Genomic DNA, 16,415 nt, shown 5'->3' with positions numbered 1-16,415 from the left:
GGCTGTCATGCGGATGATAAGAAGATTCTGTTTCGAATGGACCTCCTCCATCTCGTCCATGCCACTCAGCTGAGAGATTGCCTGCAGGCTGTGGGAAGTTGGATGATCGACAATTGGCTAAAATTTAAATGGGGTTAAGTGGGAGGTCTTGGTTGTTGGTTCTGCTCCCACTATGTCGCCCTGGATCCTGTCTCTTTGGCTTTCCTAGTTTTGGTTCTTTTCCTGCTGGTTCTTTTCCTGCTGCTGTCGCCATGGTTAAGAATCTAGGAGTTAAACTGTCGGCTTCCCTGTCTATGTCGTCCCAGACCAGCCCAGTGTGTCAAGCTGGTCATGTTCAGCTGATGACTCTTAGGAAGGCACTGAAGTTTATTCCTTTCCATTTTCGTCCTCTGGTGGTTGCTGCCAGATTGATTATTGTAATTCTCTTTATCTGGCGCAACCTGACTATCTGTTGCATCACCTCCAGATTTTTCAGAATTCTGCAGCCCAGCTGGCTACCGGTGCTTCCTTCAGGGATCATGTCTCACCATTTCTGTGTGCTTTCCATTGCCTACCAGTGTCTTGTGCACAGGACATTTCATGCAGTGGGCCCTGTGAATTTGCAGTGGAAATTTTGGGTCTATGTTCTCACCCGTCTTCTGCAGTTTAAGAATTGTTTCCTACTTATTTTGCATAGATTCTGTCGTACTAGAATTGGTGTCTGCTCCTCTTCTGTGAGGGCTGCTAAACTGTGGAATACCTTGCGTATTGTTCTTCGCTCCATGCCTGCCCATCTGCAATTCAGAAAGGCCTTAAAGACCCTAATGTTCAATGTTCACATCGACTTAGGGTTTGTCTCAGTCATTAGTGCCAGGTTGCCTTTTGGTCTCAGATATTTGTTTATTTATTTTAATTTTTGAAACACGCCACATGCCAGCAGGCCTCAGGGCGCAGATAAAACAGTGACAGGATGCACACAACACAAAGATCAAGACGTAAAGGTAGAAGAGCTGAAACAGAGGCCAGTTAGTCAGGGCTAAGGTTGAAGAGGTGAGTCTCTATGGCCTTTTTGAAGAGAGGGCAGTTCTGACGTGTATTTGACGTTTAGCAGCCGGAAGAGAGTTCCAGAGAGTTGGAGCTTGAGTGTCAAAGCTAGTGCCACTGAAACAGGCCAGTTTAAATCTTGGCTGAACAAGTACCGGAGCCGTGGCTGATCGAAGATTCCTATTGCGTTGTACCTTGGTATGAAAAGGATAACATAACATAACAAGGAGGCAGGAGAGCAGGAGTCAAAATGGGGATGAAGGAGAGTGGGGACAGATTTAGAAAAGTTCAGCTGTGTTGTTAGTGGCTCCATAGATGTGGACCCTCTTCTTAGAGTGGATAGAAAAACGATATAGCATTTGGAGCAGGCAACAGGCCAGTTTGTCAGTTTGTCAGAGGATGTACCTGGGGTCTGCTACTTCTGTTCAGTAACTCTGCACTTATGTTCAGGGATGCTAGATCTGAGTCGAGATCCTCATGACAGGGGCAAGGATGTCAAGGGCGTTAGAGATGGAGAGGTGAAGGTTAGCAAGGACAGAGTCAGAAGGAGAGTCTGCAGCAGGGATGGGAGGAGAGATGAAAATGGAAGCAAAAGCGACTGACAGTAGCTTCATTGGTGGAATGGCATCGAAGGAGGCTGGCAGTGCAGGAGGTGGCTGAGACAGATGGGCCCTAAACGGGAGGAGAGGAGAGAGGGGTCAGAACAGGAGAGGGGGGTTGTGACCGGGTTTGAGATAGCAACATCTCCAAAGATGATGGCATCCAAAGTGTGTCCAGCTGAGTGGGTCATACCGGAAGGAAGAATAGTGAGAGAGAGGGAGTCACTGAGGTCAAGGAACAGTGATGTGGCTCATTCAGGAGAGTTGAGGTGGATATTGAAGTCACTGATGAATTTGGAAGAGGAGGTCAAGAAGGAGGCGGTGAGGTTGGTCCATTCAGAGAGGAAGAGAGAGATAGAGCCGAGTGCCTGTAGATGGTAGCGAGGGTGAGTGAGAGAGTAGAAGAGACCCCGAGCCTACGACGAGGCATTCAAAAGAGGAGTAAGATTGAGTAGGTATGATATGATATGATATAGCATTTATAATGCACCTGTACACAAGTGTTTCTAGGCATGACAAGACAAGGGGGGGACAGATGGAGGACAAAACACTGATCTTACTATGCCCTGTGTCATTCAGATCATGCAATTGCGGGGAGAGGATGGGTAGAAGTGCCAAAAAGGGGGATGGAGAAGTGCAGGTAATCGAAAAGTGGAGCCAGCTGGTGGTTCAGTGCAGGCAAAGGAAAGTGCAGCCAACAGGTGGCTCTGAAGTGCAGAAGCAGGGACCCACTCAACCTCTGGGCGGTTGGGCCTGGGTTTGGAGAGGAGTTTGTAGCCCTCAGGAAGGAGAGTGTCAAGAGCAGTGGCAGAGCTGACATTGAACCACGTCTTGGTAAGGGCAAGGACATTGAGGTCAAAGTCTTCAAGAAGGAGACAGATGTCAGAGGAGTGTTTGACAGGAGAACAAGTGTTCTAGAGTGAAATAGTTGCATGCTGGAGCAGCTTTCCAGTTGGACATTTCAGACATCCATTCAATTATGCTAACTTGGGTTGACACCTGTCTATAAAAGGAGTACATTTGGTGAATAAACTGTGTCTGATTCTCACAAATTACCAGATCACACAGCGATGGAAGCTGCATAACCACTTTTCCATTAAGAGGTGGACAAAGGATACAATAAAATGGGCCACTGTGAAAAGACACTCCAGAGTTGATGGTGTTATGCTTTTTGACTTGCTTAAACAGACGCTGATATTGAGAAACTGGGTGTAAGATCAGGACATGTATTACCTGGAAAGCATGCTGTTTGCAACAGAATTGTCATCTGTGTATAGTAGTGCGCATTATAAGTGTTCGATGACTAACATTCATGTGCAGCACCTAGCAGTTAAAGCCATATTGTTTCCTGTTTATCACGAGTATCAACAGTGTAAAAAGCAAAGAATCTGTCAATTATAATTGCTAAAGCCTTCAGATAAGTGGCCTTCCACACTCCCTAAGCCTAATTCTACCTCTGAGGGACTTTCACAGGTTCTGAGGTGCTTGCTATCTTCTGAAGGGCCTGGTCCCAACATGATACAAAATATACCAAATAAAAGGACTCACCCGAGTAGGGAATGAGGCCAGGAGATAGATTGCAAGTTGAACAAAGTTTTATATCGATTGAGATATGCACACAGAGACATCTGCTGCCCTGAGAGCGCTCTGCCAAACAATACACGGGCAGCACATTATGAACCAAAAAATCATCATGAGTGATGTAACGATATATAGTACAATAAAACAGTTTCAGTTGGTTGGCCCACACTGCACGGTATGGAGTTTAAGTGATGTCAGGCTCCAATTGGTTGCTGTGGCTGGGGTGGTCAGTTGGCACATGGGTCAGCAGCTGGGCTCATCTTCACAGGGTGAAGGTCATACTTAGTTCACAACATGTCACAATCCTAACTAATCTAAACTACACAATGACCATTGACATGCAAAGAGTAATATTAGACATGAAACCATTACTTAGATGGAGGTGACTATAAAATGTGGGCCGATAAATGCACATTCTAACCCATGCCATTATGGGGGCTATTGTACCTTTGGCACGTCTCCCAGGTGCCTTATCTACAGGGTCTGATCTGTGATTTATTCTCCCTGGTGCCTCACGATTCAAACGAAATGGATGGATGGATGTTAGTTTAGAGGAGGATATACGATCACAAGGGATTAGTTATATGGTGGGCAATTTAGGTTGGTCCGGGGGGATGGGTCTTCCAGCAGTTATGTTCAAAGAGAGTGGGGAATGCGGGCAAAGGGTCTCTAAGCAGTAACTTCTAAAGGTGGGGGTCGAGGTGGCACAGGCAGGTTTGTGGAGACGGATGAGCATGCAGGCCAGGGTTTGCTCTGGTCACAAGCAGGGCAATGACATCAGAGGAAGAAAGAAGGATACTGAATATTTGCAATAATACATGGTCAAGCACTTCCGTGAGAAATGGGTCTGTGCAGAGCTGCCAGGAGATGAAGGGGGAGTCTGGGCTTTCTGTGCGCGGCGCTGGACAGAGTGAGAGATGGCTTTTTAGAAATCATGACGGGCCTAGAAAATGATGGCGTTTTAGGGTAGCACAAAATGGGGGCTGTACATCTCACCAGATGACTTTGTTTACAGTCTTTTTTTGTGATTACGTTAAGGCCAAATTATTAGAACAGACAAACAAATGTGGGGACGTCACCCGCCATTTGGGAAAACAACTTTTCCTCCCTTAAAGTTCCCACAGGCACCTAATTATCAACCATATACAAGACCAGCTGTGGCATGGGCTTTATCACTGCTGGATACACTGGCATCTGCTACATGCTCATGCCGTAACTGCAGATACACGGTGCTCGGACATGCGGACCATCTGATACCCTCCATATTAGGGCAGCCATATTAGGGCAGAATGCCCGCCAGCACTCTAACAACCACACCTGAAACCCGCTGTTTCTTTACACTGAGCATTCTTTTGCATTGGACAGATGGACACAACAGTAGCAGCATTGCAGTACTCAGTGAAGGTATTAAGCACAATCATGCACTACACAGTGATACTCATAGTTGTGACTCCACTCACCCCGCATCCTTATAACCATAGTGTAAGTGTTCAGTGTATGGCCTTCTTGAAGGCAAGAAGGTGCAGTGAAGCAGATGTAAACCATATCTAAGCTAGCAACCTAGTGTGAAATAATTACAGACATTTACAATTCCAATGGATCAAAATACACTCCACCAGTAGAGTACCATCAAACACTGAAACAAAGAACATTTTTAAATATGTCATACAAGTTGCAGGCAGGCACTGTAGAAGGAAATGTGAAACATCCTCCGGATACGCAGTTGCAGTAAACATGTAAGGGGAAGAAAATGTATTCCACCAACAGACTAATTAGCCAGAAAACGTGGGCCACCTCTAGAATTTAGGAAGTCCTAATTGAATGATATTTCAACTCTGTTAACCACAAGACCACTAGGATACCATCACCAACGTTGGCGAACATTGTGGAGGTTATGGGTAGCCCGGATGTACTAGACTTGGGAGCCAGACATGCAACATTACGCATAGGTTTCGATGCATTTTCCCAAATTCCTGGAATTTTTATCACGCATCCTGCGGTACCTAAGCAGGTAGGTGTGCATTTCGCAGAGCGGATGCGTTGCCTTCATCTTCCCGCGCTCATTGCATTTAATCGCTCTTTGTAGGCAGAAGAATGGTAGCAGCACTGAAAGGATGCTGCATGCGCTCGCTGTATCTATAATAAATGTCAGGAGATGGCGTTGAGCGTGTAATGGCGGGAGTAACTGCATGTGACGCAGCAAGCCCACTCTGAATAAAGAGGCATCATCCCCATGGCTTATTGATTTACCAGTTTCACTTAAGAAATGTGCTCTTTTCGCCTTTTGATTCAGACTTGACTGTGTTATAGACCTACCTGATGCATAAAATACGATTTTACTCAACCCTACATACACTCACCACCATTGGTATATTTAGTATTAGCAAACACATGTCTGTACATGAGAAATATGGCTATAAAATGCTAAGTAAATTAACAATGTTTATGTGCAAATTTAAGGTTATTAATTTCCATTAAAACGCCTCAGTGTCAGTTTTTAGGTTAAATAAAGTCAGGAAAATATCACACAGCTGTGGAATCTCTAGTCTGGCTCCCCCGTAAAGTAGGCTCCCAGTTAAGTTGGATTCCAGACGTTGTGCATGATTTACAGAGCATATCCGGTAATTTGGTCAAGGGCCTGGGCAAGCTGTTCTAGCATTGCTTCACTTTACGGGAGCCAAGGTATACTTGTCCTTCTACATTCAAGGTTAATTCCTACAACGTTTGGACACTCAGAACGCTGGTGTCAGCGCGACCTAACACGGTGGACAACCTAACCTCTGCTTGAGGCTACAAAATGGTTATTTCTCATTGGAAAAAGAACTGAAGATCATTTTTTTACACCACGCCTCTCTTCAGTACTCAACATGAACGCTGAGCGGCCTGATGACCAAATGGAGGCCTCCTGGACATAGATAGCCCAGGATTTATGACCCACATTGAATCAAGCACGAAAGCTTATAAGATGGCTTCTTGACTGGCATACATGTTACTACTATTCATGATGATCCACATTGTATTCTAAATGCTACCTCTGCCTTCAGCTGAGACATTGCATGCCTTCCCTTCCTCAACACCCTTCCCTTCCCCCAACCCTCCCAAAACTCCTCATTCTGAAGCAGCATCAAGCAGCATGCTGTGCCTTGCAAAAATGCCATTTACATATGAATACACCTGCCAGGCAAATAAGAGGGTTTGGAGAGAGGAAAAGACAGGGAGCCTCATTACGAGTTTTGCGTAATGGGTTAACGGGCTCCGCTAAAGGAGGCGGACCCGTTAATCCCATTGCGCAAAATTACGAGGTCCCCTCGCGGGACCTGGTAAGTACGCCTGGTAAAACCAGGTGTCGTTACCGGGTCCCGCAAGGGTAAGAGGGAGCAAACAACGGGCCGCTCGTAATCGGCCCGTTGTTTGCTCCCTCTCCCATTCCCATTCCCATTGAGCCCTATGGGGGCTCAAATGGGAATGGGGAAGGTCCGGGCCCGTGTTCCCAGAGGGGGGGATTACCGGGCCCTCCGTACTCGTAATGGCCCGGTAATTCCCCATTCTGGGAACCCAGTGAAGGAGCCCGGTTTGGCGGCAGCCATGGAGCTAATAGTTCCATGGCTGCCGCCAAACTCGTAATGAGGCCTAGGGTGTTCCAGGGCTGAGCAACTGCCGCATGAAAAGTTTGACATTCATGTAAACACAAAATGAGAATTCTTGCTGAAATAGTTCCACATGGGACAGACATCTGGCTCAAGTTCCGTGGAACCCGGGATTGCCTAAGCTGAACCTGAGTGATTCAGTATCAATTCTAGATGACTGGGAGACACCCTCTGTTTCACTCTTGCTGTTTTCTCAGAGCATGAGGATTGACAGTCAGCGAACAAGGAGGACACACCCTGAACCTCAAGGTTAGAGAGGCCGGCAAAACAGCAAGGGCAGCAAAGAAAATATGGTGTTGAGCAGTCCGAGCTTCTACTCCAAAAGGCAAGCAACCAAAAAGCTCACAGAAGATTTGATGATAAACTGCAGAGAGCTAGCAGTCTATCATGATTTCAAAGAGCAAACAGAAAACAAATATGTTTTACACAATAATAGACCATTATAAAAACCTAAAATTTAAAAGAACCTTAAATATGTAATGGGCTGAGGATGCTAAGGGAATCGAGCAGTTGTTTGCAGAAGCAGCCACAAGAAGCAAAGGCACAGGGAAGCATGCATGCCAGAGCAGAGTTAATATAGTGCCACAGGAAGGAACATATTTGACAAGTATCTATAAGGGATTGTGGAAGAGGTACACATGCTCTAAATCACCTATATGCACAAGAGGCATGTGATATTTACAATCTATCCACTAAGCCATTATGGGAAATCAAATACGTTTGGTGTTGTTTCTGGCACTTTGTGGGAAACCTTTGAGCATTGGGATGCTCTACATTTCAACAGGGTTATTGGATGTGGGTGAGCAGTGAACACAAGAATTGTTGCACTGTGTTCCCATTGTTTGTGTCCTGCAGTGTTCCGTGGAATACAATGAAATCACTTCACTTCCTGCAGGCTACATCACTTTCTGTGTTTGGCTGTACATGCACTTTTGTCCTCCTTGCTTTTATAAAAAGCCATTCCTTTCAAATTGCAGTTGTATGCTGGTCATGCTGAACTCTGGTCATTCACACAGCATTGTTTACATTTCTGCTATGCCATTTATGAACACTGCATGGTTCAATTTTAGTTTTGGTCAAAGTGAGCCAAAATTATTGCTTTTGAGTTTGAAGAGAAGTGGGGGTGGGGTTTACAAATGTTGTCACATCTGCAGTTCTTTGCAGATGTTCCTGTCACTAAACTCATGTCGGTCCTATTCACTGTATGCAAGACATGCATTTGGGAGGTTGCTGCCCCCACAACCCCTCTTTGTTTACCACACAGGCGCCCACTGCATTTGCCCTGTTTGCACACCTTCCACCAACCTGTGTGCACGCCGCCCTTTCCCCTTCGGTGGTGCCCACCAGTCACCTTTAGAGACGTTTCTCTTTCACTCTCCCTCTTCCCTTACCCTTTGGCGGTGAGACTCCTCACAGGTGCTCAGGCACCCTCACCTCTGCTGTATTTATTGGCCTATTTAGTTCTTGTACCCACATGCTCACCCCAATGCATGAAGACCTCCACCCTAATGCTTGCATGCATTGATTGTTGCTAGTCTTCCTTAATTGCCCTTCCCCCTCCTTGATTGTTTTTCTCCACTTCTACCCCCCCTCCCTTTTGTCTCCTCACAGGAGACACCAGCAATTCTCTACTTGTTCAGCATCTCTCTGAACCTCGGCAACCCAGCTTGCATTTCTAATCACGGTCCTGAAGAAGATGGCTCGAATTTCCTACGCCATCGAAACCGGTCGACCCCTTTCGGTCATGAGGGCTCTCATGACCCACCTTTGATCTCTTCTACACCAAAAAAGAGACTCTATTTTCTGAAAATCATTCGCTGTAGCACACTCATTACCACTGAGTGAGCTAAATATTTTTATAAGAGCCATTTTGTAGCCCTCCAGCCCTCTGGCTGTGTTTTACTGCTTCACCCACCAGTGCTCTCTCCAGCTGTACTGTTTCACACCCCAACCACGGGGACCTACGGGCACTATTAAAGTTGTACACTTTGGATGGAACATAAACAGTTGACCTGTTTCGCAGGTTGTACCCACGCTTAAGATCGAGCAGCCTCAAGATCTAATCCACAGCTTTGTTGAACACTGCTCAACCTTCTGGAGAACACCATTTTTTAGACCTTTTCACTTTTTGATGACCTTTGTCTGCCTACAGACACTGCCACTAGTATAGAAGGTTGAGGGACAGCACTATCCTCTATATCTGTTAGATAGGCGATACACCACGCGCTACCCAGGGACAGGCACCCCCGCCAGGGTTAGGGTGTTCTTCCTTAGGGTAAGGTACGACGAGCCGGGTGGCCCTCTCTCTTTCTGTGTTTGAGTGTGAGCACTCTAATTGATCCATTTGTTTGCATACTTAAGATGCACCTTGAATACCTGCCTTCCTAAAAAACCATTGTTGTGCTACCATACGTTTCCTTGTTAACAGTTAAAAGGATGATCATGGTTGTACCCTGTCCTTTAGCTTTTTAAGCTTTCCCTGTTGTTTTCAAGACCCTGCAGCACACATCACGTAACCTATGGTGAAGGCAAGTGGTCCTTGCTTTCTGATATTTTCTAATCGATTGGGGTTCTAACTTTTTTATGATCACTGGCCTGGGATTGACTTGTGCCTTGGAATGCTAGGGGTTTTGGGATGGGGGCACCTGGGTGCTATTACTTAGAGATGGGATGGGGAAGGTCGGAGACTCGTGCCTTCCTTCTCGTGGGATTGCTTCTCGCAGAGGGTTTCCAACCCCCTCGTGGCCTTGCAGGGTACATTTCTTCTGGGATACGAATGCTGGTAACATGAGACAATGAAGGGTCTATGAATCTCTGCAACTCTGACCTTTCTCACTGGTTCCCAATCTATAACCTATTCCAGCATGCATACACTTAGTTCCATGTGTGTGGCTAAGGCCTGCAGCCCTGACTGCAGCACAAAGCTAGGCCTCCATTTCAATATGGCTGCTACTATCTAAGATAGCACTGGATTTGCCATGTACACCAGAACCGAAGCATGCATCACCCTCCCCATATTATAGCTCCTGTCAACACCCCCCCCGCGCCCTATAACTTTCCTGAGCTCCTACTGCATACTTCCAGGAGTCTGCCTCATCTGAAAGTGCTCGGGAGTTTGGGACAATCATCCCTCCTCGCCAGCACTTGGATCCCAGCTGTTTACAATTGCAATAAAGTATGGCCGCTAAGGGTATTGAAAACAAACTTCCCCCAGACTGGGAGCCTCTGAAAGCTCATTTCTGTGAAGGACAGATGACCTAGCCGGTGCATGACTGGAATGTAGGGGGGGTGTGAAAGCAGGGGCTGCAATCAAGGCTGAACTCTGAAAATAAAATACAGTCAAATGGAAGCTTTATAGATCAAAATGGTGGTCCCATTCAGTTAAGAGGACAGGATGCCAGATGTCTGCTGTGGGAGATCTCTGTGTTGGCTGGTGCATCCCAGGTTTTTATGATCTGCAGCCCACACTTAAAACAACAAAGAGACAAATAAAAAAAATACTCTGGTCACAGACTGGCCCAGAGTGGCAAATGGCCTGGAGACCAGAAAGCTATCAGTTGCATAACATGAAGATGTGCTATTAATATAAAAGGACTATTATCATTTAGGCATAAGTTGCACTGCCTTTATTTTCATGTCATTGTTTAGATAATTTCTAGGCGATTTTGTTGAAATAAAATTCATCCACCTGCAACTTAGGGAATTGTAATGGCCATCTTAAAGGTGTTCCGGGCTGTGCTCAATATGTGCTGAATTTGAGAATTGGCATGCTGGTGGAGGGTAAAATTAGGAAAGTGGGGAGTAAATTAAATGTTCCTAAACTATTATGCTTTTTGTAAAAACGGCAGAAAATCTCCAAATGGCAGTGCAACATGGTACAGACATGACTGTTGTTTTATTAAATTCCCCATGATTAGCTGAAGCGGAATATCAATATATATATATATATATATATATAATCAGTAAAAAAAACTTTGTTAAAGGGACGTTATGGTTAAGTTGCGCTACTAAAAACCTATGAAATTCAGTAAAAAAACTTTGTTAAAGGGACGTTATGGTTCCAAGTAAAACCGAAAAACCCCTGAAATTCACCATGCTAAGCTAAGCAACCGTAACTCGCGCCACTAACGTGCTTTGCTAAGACTAACACCCAGGACATCAAAGATGACATCACAAATGTCATTGATGACATCGCTGATGACATTGCATGTGCATGTACTTTTCATGAAAAGTCTGTACAAGGGATTCTTATTATGATGTTGACTAAAAAGTGCCAAGAATCATTGGAATAAAAATGAGCTACGTAGTGCATTCAGCAATGCATTGATATAAATAGCATTCTATTATGAAGTTCTTTACAGTATAGTAAGCTACTCATGTATAAACATAAGCATTGTGTGCAGCATACAAGATGGAGATGCAATATTCATAATCTTCCCATATTGAATAGTGAAATGATAAATGCTTTCTTATTAGAGTTTTGTGTACTGTGCAACCTGTAAGAATTAGCTAATGAAACCCACTTCCTATATAATTTCATTATTACTTTAAAAACACAAAGACAAAACAACATATACAAATATGAGTATATACAGGGAAAGTGAAGCACGCAAAAAAGCAGCAGTAGAACCAGAAATTGTTCATAACCTACCTGATTATCTTTATGCACAGAAATGATTGCTCTGCTTCAAACCTACTACTTCCATATGTATACCTATCACATGATATGACTTCTCCCTAAAGAGAGTAATGCGAATACAAATATGAGCATATCCAGAGAAAGTACAGTAATACAAAAACAGCAGAACAATAAGAAGTGCTGATAACCTTACTGATTGTCTTCATACACAGAAAGCATTGGTATCTTTCAAGTGTGTATTCTCCCTATGTATATTTTTCATTTGCTGTGAGTGAACCCCAATGAATTACTGTAAGAATATAAGTCGACAAATATATTACCTATTGATTTCTTTGTTCCTAAGTATTACTGCCTAAGATATGTCACTAAAGGAAAAAAGAGGGAGCCAGACATGGGATGTCATCAGTGATGTCATCAATGACATTTGTGATGTCATCTTTGATGTCCTGGGTGTTAGTCTTAGCAGTGCACGGTGGTGGCGCGAGTTATGGTTGCTTAGCTCACCATAACTGACGAATTTCAGGGGGTTTTCGGTTTTACTTCGAACCATAACGTCCCTTTAACAAAGTTTTTTTACTGAATTTCATAGGTTTTTAGTAGTGCAACTTAACCATAAAGTCCCTTTAACAAAGTTTTCTTACTGAATTTCGTAGGTTTTTAATAGCGCAACTTAACCATAACCTCCTTTTATCAAAGTTTTTTTTTTACTGAATATACATATTCATAGTGTGAATTTGAAGAGAAAATAAAGGGCGCCTGGCGGAGTCCAGATATGCCCATGTGGGTACATATATTGATAACACAAATAATCAGGATGCGAGATCCTCACAACAATCCACAGTTTTTGGACATATTTATTTCAATCTCAAAAAACAGTGTCTTAAATTATTGCAAACTTTCGCTAAGCACGAAAGCGATACCGGACAGATTTCAATAAAAACATAGGGAAGTGCAGTTGTGCACCCTCATCAGGATGTAGAGGATGAGTACCCTAGTGACAAGCACATATGAGTATACGAAGTAGGTGACACAAGTAACTCAGATAAGTGCTGCCCGAGGCTGTTCTTCAACCCGGGTGTGGTTTTAAACAAAAACAGTGTACACAACACGAAATTCGAAACATACAACAAAGGGTATTTTCACAGTTGTGCCACAAGTGATCAACACAGTTGTGTTTCGGCCACAATGGCTTAGTAGAAGCTTGTAGTTGTGGTGGCCTTCATCAGGAGAGACTAGTTGGGGAGTCTGTCCGTGGGTAAGATCTGTGGGAGGGAGGAGAACTATGAGGATCTCAAAACGTACATAATGAATTAGGGGTTAATGAATAACAGCTCATTGGTGCTGGAGAAATACACCAGTGGTGTATGGGAGAGGTACTTATTTCTATTCCACCCTGGATTCATACACCCCAGACACGGGATGGCTCCCGTTGAGTGACATTACCTAGAAGCCTGATTCACGGCAGGCAGCCATGTCGATCGCCGCCGTGAACCCAGCAAGAACTAAAAGAATGCGAATCAGGTAACCCAGGTCCCGGCTGGCCCCAGAGCCCCATGACTCCTGTACATTACAAGACTGTTGCACTTTTGACACGTCTTGTCTCGCCAACTGTACCTCTCGTCACCACCTTGCTCTGATAGGGGTATACATTTGTGTTTCCCTTTCTCTAGATCAATGGCTAATCATAAACCCAGTGCTGTTTGAATCCGGTTTTCCCAGCACGGCCGATCTACACCCACCGGTGTATCTTTTCACACCACCATACCTAGGATTTCACCCAGGTCGTTTGACAGCATACCGCCTCACTTCGGTCGGACGGTAAGCTGTGCTCTCCCATACACCACTGGTGTATTTCTCCAGCACCAATGAGCTGTTATTCATTAACCCCTAATTCATTATGTATGTTTTGAGATCCTCATAGTTCTCCTCCCTCCCACAGATCTTACCCACAGACAGACTCCCCAACTAGTCTCTCCTGATGAAGGCCATCACAACTACAAGCTTCTACTAAGCCATTGTGGCCGAAACACAACTGTGTCGATCACTTGTGGCACAACTGTGAAAATACCATTCGTTGTATGTTTCTAATTTCGTGTTGTGTACGCTGTTTTTGTTTAAAACCACACCCGGGTTGAAGAACAGCCTCGGGCAGCACTTATCTGAGTTACTTGTGTCACCTACTTCGTATACTCATATGTGCTTGTCACTAGGGTACTCATCCTCTACATCCCGAGAAGGGTGCACAACTGCACTTCCCTATGTTTTTATTGAAATCTGTCCGGTATCGCTTTCGTGCTTAGCGAAACTTTGTAATAATTTAAGACACTGGTTTTTGAGATTGAAATAAATATGTCAAAAAAATGTGGATTGTTGTGAGGATCTCGCATCCTGTTTATTTGTGTTATCAATATATGTACCCACCTGGGCATATCAGGACTCCGCCAGGCGCCCTTTATTTTCTCTCCTAGTCAGTACAACCCGTGGTTGTAGGGCCATTTGATTTGATTGGAGTATACACCACCATCCATACTCCCACACCCACAAACAATGGATAAAGTAAACATTGTGTCCTACACAGATGAATACTTTCAGAAATTGTTAGGCACTACATCAGCCTTCGGCTCAGAAGGAGGAGCAATAGTGCAAGGCTCCAATAAAGATGACTTAGACCTCATACATCAAAAAAAGAAAAAACTCATTCGCACCGAGATGCATGGCACTTTCATGCTGGAATATTTAAAGGCCGGAATTATACCAGAGGGACTACAAGTCAAGAACATCCCCTGTGTCTTTACGGACAATCCCAAGTTCAAGATCAACTTCAGTGGGGTTGGTAATAAATGCAGCAGAGATTGGGTTATCCTCATAATCGATACAGAGGAAGAGTAATGCAAAAAGCAGGGCGAAGAACTAGCTGAGCTTGAGAAAAAATTCTGCGAAGACACCGCCATCACAGAAGCAAAAAAGAAACTAGAGAAACTTGAAGAGGAAGTGGCAAAGTTCAAACAGATAACTGTAGATCAAAAAGTGCAGAAATTCAGGAAAGATCTTGCACAATATGCCGAAGAAAAAACGTACCCTTATCTAAAAGATACATACTATAGCGATCTTCAACAACAACAGAAGACCAACTACAACAGACGGAACCGCATAGTCAATTTCTCTGGCAGCGCTGGATCATCGAGCGGAGGACCCCCCAGCCCCCTGGGTGGAAACAAGTCTGCAGGACCGTCCCCCCAACACCCTTTTTTTCAAAGGGGAGGCCAACGGGGCGGACCAAGGAGGCGACCACAGCAGTCGGGCCAGTACATGCGGACATGCCAGTGGTACTCCAATCAACCTTGACTACCATCCCTATCTTTAATCTTTCATCTAGAATCTTGAACAACCCAGAACAAACCCTCCTACAGAGAGGTTTGTCTTTTGTCCCTGCCACCAAAGCACACATTTTCAAGACTGAAGCAGAACTCAAGAAATTCTTTCGCACCTTAAGACTGAAATATTTCTTCGAAATATACTTACCTGAAAAACAAGATTCGGAAAACATCATCTTACAGGACCCAGAGACACCACGCGAGAATACCAGTGGCCTCAAACCAAAATCGACCTTCATGCCACCCGCACATACCATCCCGGGTGAATTTGCTACTTTTGAAAAAATAGTAACCCAAACTGTGACCACCAGCCTTATACGCAAAAACTTCTACCAAGAAAATCTGAGTAAAGAAGAACGAGCAGCACTTAACACACTGAACATGGACAGATCTATCACGATCAAGCCAGCTGACAAAGGCGGTGGGATTGTCATCATGAATACTACAGAATATAACAACGAATGCCTGCGATTGCTAGCAGACACCAACTCCTACAAAAAACTCCAAGGAGATCCTACCAAAAGGCTACAAGACGAGATTAGCAGTTTAAACAAGCACGCAGAAGACCAAGGGTGGATGTGCGAAGATGAGCACAGGTTCCTTAAGAAAACGCACGCAAGGATACCGGCATTCTATATCCTTCCCAAGATCCACAAGCATGCCACTAAACCACCAGGGCGGCCTATCGTTTCCACTTGTGACTCCCTACTGGAACCTCTGTCCCTCTACACGGACCACTTTCTAAAACCATTTGTGGGCCAAATGAAGTCTTACATTAAGGACAGCACGGAAACGATCAAAATTCTTCAAACAGTGGATTTAACACCGAATTCCATCCTGGTCACTATGGGTGTCGAGGCCTTATACACCTCCATTCCACAAAGCGAAGGATTAACAGCACTTGCAAAATGCCTAAAAAAAAGAACAGACGTTACTTCTACACCCACCAACTTCATCCTTGAATGTATCCGCCTGGCTATGTCAGAAAACTTCTTCCTGTTTGAACACCAAATATATCAGCAAGTCAAAGGCGTGAGTATGGGTGCAACGTTCGCACCAGATGTGGCCAATCTATATATGGCCCAATATGAAGACGACCACATATACCATGAAAACAACCCGTATAGAGATCACATCAAAATCTGGTGGCGGTACATTGACGATGTCCTTCTGATTTGGGAAGGAAGCTAAGAAGCCTTGTCAGCATTTCACCTGTGGCTTAACCAACGGAACGCACACATCAATTTCACCATTGAATGGGATTTCCAGGCCATTAATTTCTTGGACCTACATATCTACCGTTCTGGAAACCAGCTCAAAACTGAACTTTTCCGCAAACCCACGGACAGGAACACCTTACTGCATTTTACGAGTTACCACCCCCAGGGTCTTAAATACAACCTGCCCTACGGACAATTTCGTCATATACGCAGGAACTGCACCGAGAGAGACAAGTTCGAACAACATGCCTCACAGCTACAAACACGTCTTACTGAAAGAGGATACCCCAAGAAGTCCATAAAATCTGCTTAAAAAAGAGCCGCCAACACGG

This window comes from Ambystoma mexicanum, chromosome 3p, assembly GCF_040938575.1.
Source record: "Ambystoma mexicanum isolate Mex_15411 chromosome 3p, UKY_AmexF1_1, whole genome shotgun sequence".
NCBI lineage: Eukaryota > Metazoa > Chordata > Amphibia > Caudata > Ambystomatidae > Ambystoma > Ambystoma mexicanum.
The sequence above is the reverse complement of the archived record's forward strand: the minus strand, read 5'-3'. Positions refer to the sequence as shown.